This window comes from Ursus maritimus, unplaced genomic scaffold (assembly GCF_017311325.1).
Source record: "Ursus maritimus isolate PB19 unplaced genomic scaffold, ASM1731132v1 scaffold_31, whole genome shotgun sequence".
Lineage (NCBI taxonomy): Eukaryota > Metazoa > Chordata > Mammalia > Carnivora > Ursidae > Ursus > Ursus maritimus.
The window spans coordinates 10,809,093-10,816,543 of record NW_024425675.1 but is presented as its reverse complement, the minus strand read 5'-3'; positions in this window follow the sequence as shown (position 1 = coordinate 10,816,543).

The following is a 7,451-nucleotide window of genomic DNA, read 5'->3' as shown; positions in this document are numbered from 1 at the left end:
GAGTTAAGGCTGAGCACTGGGTGCACAGAGAGAGTCGCGTGTCAAGAGCATTTGCTAGGGGCATGGTATCCATTTTCGAAGGGTCACTGGCTGGGGGCGGGACTGCGTGCTCTGGCTGTACGCAGCTAGGGCAGAATACTTCTGATGTTGGTGCAGAAGGAACAAGAAGAGCAGCAGCACACCAGAACATGGGCCAGGGCCAGGCTCAATCTCCAGATAAACAGCAACAATCTGCTATGACACAAATGAGTTGAGCTTGGCAATTGGATACACAGAGGAAGTCAGACACACAGGACTCCAACTTCTCTGCCATTCACTGTGCTGCAATCACACCTTCTTCAACAACTTTGAACCTCCTGCCCAAGTTAGCCCTTTTGGGGTGCTCTTTTCCAGCCCTAGGGTACCCTTCAGAATTCTCTTTCCATCCTTTAATTACTTACTCGTCATAGTTCAGTAATTCTTTATATTAAACTTCCACTGTTTAAAATACTATGCCATTTCTTGGGGTGCCTGGGTGGCTCAGTCATTAAGCGTCTGCCTTCGGCTCGGGTCATGATCCCAGGGTCCTGGGATCGAGTCCCACGTCAGGGTCCTTGCTCAGTGGGGAGCCTGCTTCTCCCTCTGCCTGCCACTCCCCCTGCTTGTGTGTTCTCACTCTTTCTGACAAATAAATAAAATCTTTTTTTTAAGGACCTAACATGAGAACACAGTTGAGCTATAGCCCAGAATGCAGCCAGCTGCTACATTTTCATATCCACCATAGTGCTCACACTGAGGCCTTGTGCCTACCAGGCTGTGTCCAGCCAATGACTGAGCACAGAAGGAATACTAAAACCAAGTCATTTCTTCATCTCTGTCTACTATAGGACTCCTCTACAGGCAAGCTTCTGGTGGAGAATCAATATCAGAACCCCAAGGGCCTGCACTATGATTCTCCTACTGGAGCTTGCACTAAGATCCACAGTACCACTTTTCCCCACCACTGACACCATGAATAGCACAGGGTCTACTGGATCCTATGACCAAAGCAGCAGGGCTTCTTAAAGCACAGCTTGCACCTGCTGCACCACTCATCTGCTCTGGGCCAGCTTAAGTCTTGCTTTCTTTAGTGTCCCCAAGGTATCTGGATGAAAGGAGTACTCAGTGTAGGACAGGGTTTCTCAACCTTGTACCATGGACATATTGGGTTGGATCATTCTTTGTTGTGGGGGCCTCTCTTGTGTATGGTAGGATGTTTAGCAGCACTCCTGACATCTACCCACTAGATGCCAGTAGCATCCTCAGTTGGGATGATCAAAAATGTCTCCAGATGAATCTATTTTAGCGTAGTGTCTACAGCTAACAATACGGCATTGTGTACTTCAATTTGTTGAGAGTAGAAAACTTTGGGAGCGGATGGGTATGTCTATGGTGTGAAGGTAGTTATGGTTTCACAGGTATATCCATATCCCCAAACTCACTGAATTCTATACATTAAATATGTACAGCTTTTGACATATCAAAAAAAAAAAAAAAGTGTCTCCAGACATTGCCAAATGTACCCAGAGAATTGTTCTCTCACCCCCAACTCATTGAGAATTAGTGGTGTAAAATATGCTACCTTCAGAACCCAAAGAGGCCTACCAGTTTCTGTGTTTCCTTCTTTGTGAAAACGTATTCAAAATGCAGCAATTCGTCTTTCACTCCTAAGCAAATACCCTGACATGCCCCTGACCACTAGATTCCCCCAAAACTTCACTGCAATGACAGTCCATGTGGTTACGAAGCCCAAAGCGTTACAGTCACCTACTGCTCATCATGTCAAAGCAGCGTGGTGTCAGTATGATAGGCCAATGAGATATTCTGGGGATGTTCCAGTGGTCTGGATACATGAGTTAATATAACCCTGAGGCAAATGAAATGAAGGAACACTTTGTACATACCATATAAATATGAACTACTTCTACCTCCCTGAGGTCTTATTGGTCTGTTCTGGAAGCAATATGAGGCCCACAATGACAACTGTGATCGGAACTACTATTTGGTTAAGTTTACAGTAGTCTTTAGGTATTTTCCACAATCTCTCTAGTTTCTGAATGGGACAGGCTAGTGAATCAAACAGAAGATAGAGCTCACCGTCCTTGCATCCTTTAGATTGTGAGTGCTAGCATCTCTCCTAGGATGCAACATTGTTTTGGGTTTACTCTCTTAAATGAGGGGTTGGAGACAGTTTCAGAGGTTCCTGCTTGAATTTTATACTACAAAAGCCCTTACCCCACCAAGGCCAAGTATATAGTGTGGGGTTACTCCTACTGCCATGTATATTAATTTGAATCATACACTCAGAGACTTAGAAAATGACCACTGGTTAGTGTGCAGACCTTGTGAGCCAGACTTTAAATTTATTACCTGGTCCCCTAAATTCCTACTGTAGTGGTCTACAATGATGTTTTGGGGGCCCAGCTATCAATGTCAACTCAGACCCTACGTTTAATAGTCCTTGAATAACATACAGGAATTCCATTTTACCCAGTGTAGAATCATCCAAGTAATGACATTAGGTCCACTGGAGAAAGATGGGGAAATATTGTAGTATATATTTTCTATGGCATTGCAGGGCTCTTCCACATCTTTAGTCATTGGCTCTGGATCTGAAAATTATCAAGGGGTCATCAGTTTTTATTGGGGCAATTGCCCTCATCCTCCTGCTCCTTTATTCTTGCCTTTTTCTGGTTGTAGATATTAAGCAGCACCCTTGTTGTTCACCTGACGTATTTCCCTCAACAGACACCGTGCTCTTTTAACCATCTCCACTTCTAATAGTTTAATCTTGCTATGCTTGTGTTGGTCTTGATGTGTCCTCTGGGCCCTCCCATGAAATGTAATCCTCCGTTGGGTCTTCTGGCCCCACATGAAATATCCATTTCAGCAGGCACACTTCCCTTGGTCTCCCTTTTTCCTTCACCTGTCACCTGTCAGGGTGTGGTATAAAAAATATATTTTGTATCTGTCCCCAGTTTCTGGCACAGAACTCCTAAAACCCTTAGAATTTCCTAAGTTAGGAATGTCTGTTTTCATGAACACTGTTAACCATAACTGGGTTTATGCTATTGAGGTGACTCACTGTGGGCCTAGATAGCTTCAGGAAGGGAACTAGTCACCGGAGGAAACAACCACATGATTAGAAGGTTGGAACTTCCAGCTCTGCCTCCTTTGCCCTTGCAACGCCAGAGGAGGGGAGACTGGAGACTGATTTCAGTCTCCAATGATTTAATCAGTGGCCAATGATTTAATCAGTCACACTCACATAATGAGACCCCATGATGGGGGTGGCCAATGATTTAATCAGTCACACTCACATAATGAGACCCCATACAAAAACTCCAAAATGAGGCTCAGGGAGCTTCCTGGTTGGTGAATGTATATCAATGTGCTGAGAGGGTGGCATGCTTGAAGAGGGCTTGGAAACCTTTTCCTGACCACCCCCCCACACACACACACACCTTGCTGCCCTATGTATCTCTTCATCTCGTTGTTCATTTGTATGCTTTATAATAAACCAGTAATCATACATACAGCACTTTCCTGAGTCATTCTAGTGAATTATCAAACCTGAAAAAGGGTCATGGGAATCCTCAAATTTGTAGCCAAGTCGACCTGAAGTGTAGGTAGCCTGGGGGGCCTGAGGGTTTGTGGCTGGTATCTGAAGTGGGGGCAGTGTGTGGGACTGAGGCCCTTAGCCCATGGGGTCTATGCTAACTTCGGGAAGTTACTTACTCTTTTAAATCGAACTGTAGAACAGTTGATGTTGCAAATGCATGCAACTCAGGCATTTCTACTTTACTCGGCATTTGTTATTGCTTTCTCTGGAGTTGTAATATAGAACCTAACAGCAAATTTCCTCTATCCCCTGGGGCTCTTGCTTATTAAATCCCATCTCCCTCCAAATGACCCCACATCTGTGAGTTATTGCTTATGCAATCTTACACTCCATCGCACTTGATCAAGCCCCTTAAAATCCAATCCCAGAGGTACTCACCCTAGCTTCTGCCTGTACACTCTACTCCTTATAGCTTGTTTGATGTATTTCTTCTTCCCTTATGGAGCCTAGCATATCCTCATCCTGATTATATTGGGATTTAACCCAAATTAGCCTGGCAGCCAAGAGAGGAGGTGGGTGCAGCTCCTGAGGGGACACCTGTTGCTTTGTCTGGGAGTAGCCTCTGCAAAGTCTTTCAGCATGTGAAGTGTTAACACTTACTAGGGAATGATGGGCCTAGAGAGCTAAATCCATGAGGGTCTAGTACCGGGTCTGCAGAACTGACATCTTCATAGGCATACATCCTGATATTCCTCTCTTATCTTATAAGAGTCTAGATAGTCTCAGTGGCCCTGAACTTGGTATAGTGTACTTGCCTTGGCTGAGCATTTACACATTCCTGGAACTCTGGAACTCCATCACATCTTCAATTTGTTCTTTCAGTTTCTGCTCTTCCACTGCAGATCAGGGCCTCCATGTGAACTTCCAAAGAGGTCCTGTAGCTCTCATACTTAACTTTTAACTACTTGTTAATCTGTGTCAGTTTCTCATTACCCCAATCCAGGATGAAGATACAATTTTGCAATACAGATATCTTTTTAAAACAGTTTTACTGAAATATAATTCATTATACAAGTCACCCATTTGAAGTGTACAATTCAGTGGTTTTAAAATATTCAAAGAACTGTGCAGCTATCACCACAACCAATTCTAAGACATTTTCATCACCTCAAAAAGGAACCCCACACACACACATTAGCAGTCAATTTTCCATTTCTTTCCAACCCTTTGGCCCTAGGCAACCACAAACCTATTTTCTGTCTCGATAGATTTGCCTAGACATTTGACATAAATGGAATATTAAATATAACCATATAAGATCTTTTGTGACTGACTTCTTTCACTTCGCACGTTTTCCGTTTTATCCATTATTTAGTTACCTAGGGCTGCTGCCATAAATAACACAAAATTGGTGGTTTAAAACGAACAGAAATTGATTCTCACCGTTCTAGAGGCCAGTGGTCCAAAATCGTGGTGTCTGCAAGGCCATACTTCCTCCAAAGCATCTAGTATAGGATCCTTCCTTGCCTCTTCCAGTTTCAGTGGTTCTAGGCACTTCTTGGCTTGTGAGGCATCAGTCCAACCTCTGCCTGTCTTCACATGGTTTTCTCCTCTTTTCCCTGTCTTTCCTCTGTGTCTCTTGTAAGGACACATCATTGAATTTAGAGACAGCCAGATAATGTAGGATGATCTCATCTCCAGATCCTCAGGTAATCTGCAAAAACCCTTTTCCCAAAGAAGGTCACACTCACAGCTTCCGGGAGTGAGGACACGGATGCATCTTTTTGGGGGGGCGGGGGGTGGCAGGACACCTCTCTACCCAGTATATCCATGTTGCAGCACTTACTAGCACTTCATTCTGTTTTATGGCCAAATCATATTCCATTTTACGAATATGCCACATGTTGTTTATCCATTTTTCAGTTGAACATTTTGGCTATTTCCACTTTTTCTGCTATTATGAACAATGTTGCTATGAGCATTTGTGTGGATGTATGTTCTCATTGCTCTCCCAGCATATATACTTAGAGGAGTGGATCTACCATCTTTATGGACATGTTCCTCCCGTATCTTTCAAACTTCCTGCACCTGGAATTTTTTTTAAGGTCACAACCACTTTATGCCTGGAAATACTCATGCCCCATCTACCACTCACAATGGTGTTCTTTTTGGCTGTAAGACAGTCTCAGAACCTGTCTCCTCAGACCACTCTTGGCACCACTTCTGTTAGTTGAGTCCTCAAATAAGCAGATGCTTGGGTACAGTGCAAGAGATTTATTAGGGAAATGCCTATGAAGGAAAAAGGAGCAGGTATCCTAATCATTGGAGGCTACAAATGTTGTTACCATGGCAAGCAGGGTATTAAGGTTGCAGATGGAATTAAGTTTGCTAATTAGAAGCTGCTAAAATGAAGAGATAACCCTGGATTATCCAGGTAGGTCCAATGTAATCACAGGGGCCCTTTAAATGAGGAAGAGGGAGGTGAAAGTATCAGAGTGGTGTGAGGAAAGACTGGACAGGCCAATTGCTGGCTTTGAAGATGGAAGGGCCTTGAGGCAAGGAATCCTCTAGAAGTTGAAAAAGTCAAGAACGTGGATTCTTCTCTAAAACCTCCAGAAAGGAATGCAGACTTGCCAACACCTTGACTTTGGTGAGATTTTCAGAACTCTGACCTCCAGAACTCAAGTAGGTTCCCCAGTATGCATTGGACTGCAGGATTCTTGGGACACAGGTCTGTTAGTGCTAAAACCAAGTCAGTCCCAGGGTATGCCCAACATGCCCCTCATCTCTTTGACCCCCTCTTAGGGTACTTTCTGCTTATTATGGCAGTTCACAGCTGGAGAACTATTATTATTATTATTATTATTATTTTTAACCATTTCTGCAGCCCCTCTTCCCATATTCCCCACCTATCCAGAGAAGACACCATCTGTGACTCTGAGATTCCTTAGGCAGAGTGGGACATTTGTAACTCCTCTTTGTAACTTTTAAACATTAAAACTCAGATTAGGAATGCAAGTAAATGGCACAATGGTTGAGCGTCTGCCTTCGGCTCAGGGCGTGATCCTGGCGTTATGGGATCAAGCCCCACGTCAGGCTCCTCCGCTATGAGCCTGCTTCTCCCTCTCCCACTCCCCCTGCTTGTATTCCCTCTCTCGCTGGCTGTCTCTATCTCTGTCAAATAAATAAATAAAATCTTTAAAAAAAAAAAGACAAATATATTTGAAGAAATAATTGCCAAAAATTGCTTAAATTTGATGAAAAACTAATCTACAGATCCATGAAGCCCAATAAATCCCAACTAGGAAAAACACAAGGACATCCACACCTAAACACATTATCATGGTCCAACTGGTAATAGACAAGGATAAGCAAACAAAACCAAATCCTTGAAATCAGCAAGAGAAAAAAAATAACCTATCACAAAAGGAGACCAAAATTATGATTAACGGATGACTTCTTACAAAAAATAATGGAAGCCAGGAGTCTATGGGATAACATAATCAAAATGATTAAAGGGAAAAAAAAAGTCAACCACGTATTTTATATCCAGCAAAACGATTCTTAAAAAAACAAAGGCAAAATAAAAGACATTCCCAGAGAAAGACTGGGGAAATAAGATTATTTAAAGCACTAGTTATGTCACTATATTGTTGAGTTGCTGTAACATGCACAGATATAACATATGACACTAAAAGCACAGAGAAGAAAAGGAGATATATTAAAACAAAGTTCTTACATTTGACCAGAATTAAAGTAGACTGGTAAGTTAAGATGCACACAGTCATACCTAGATCAACCACTAAGATGTAACCCAAAAAAGGAGGAACAGAAGGATCTCTTTAGATATGACAAAAACAGGAAACAAAGA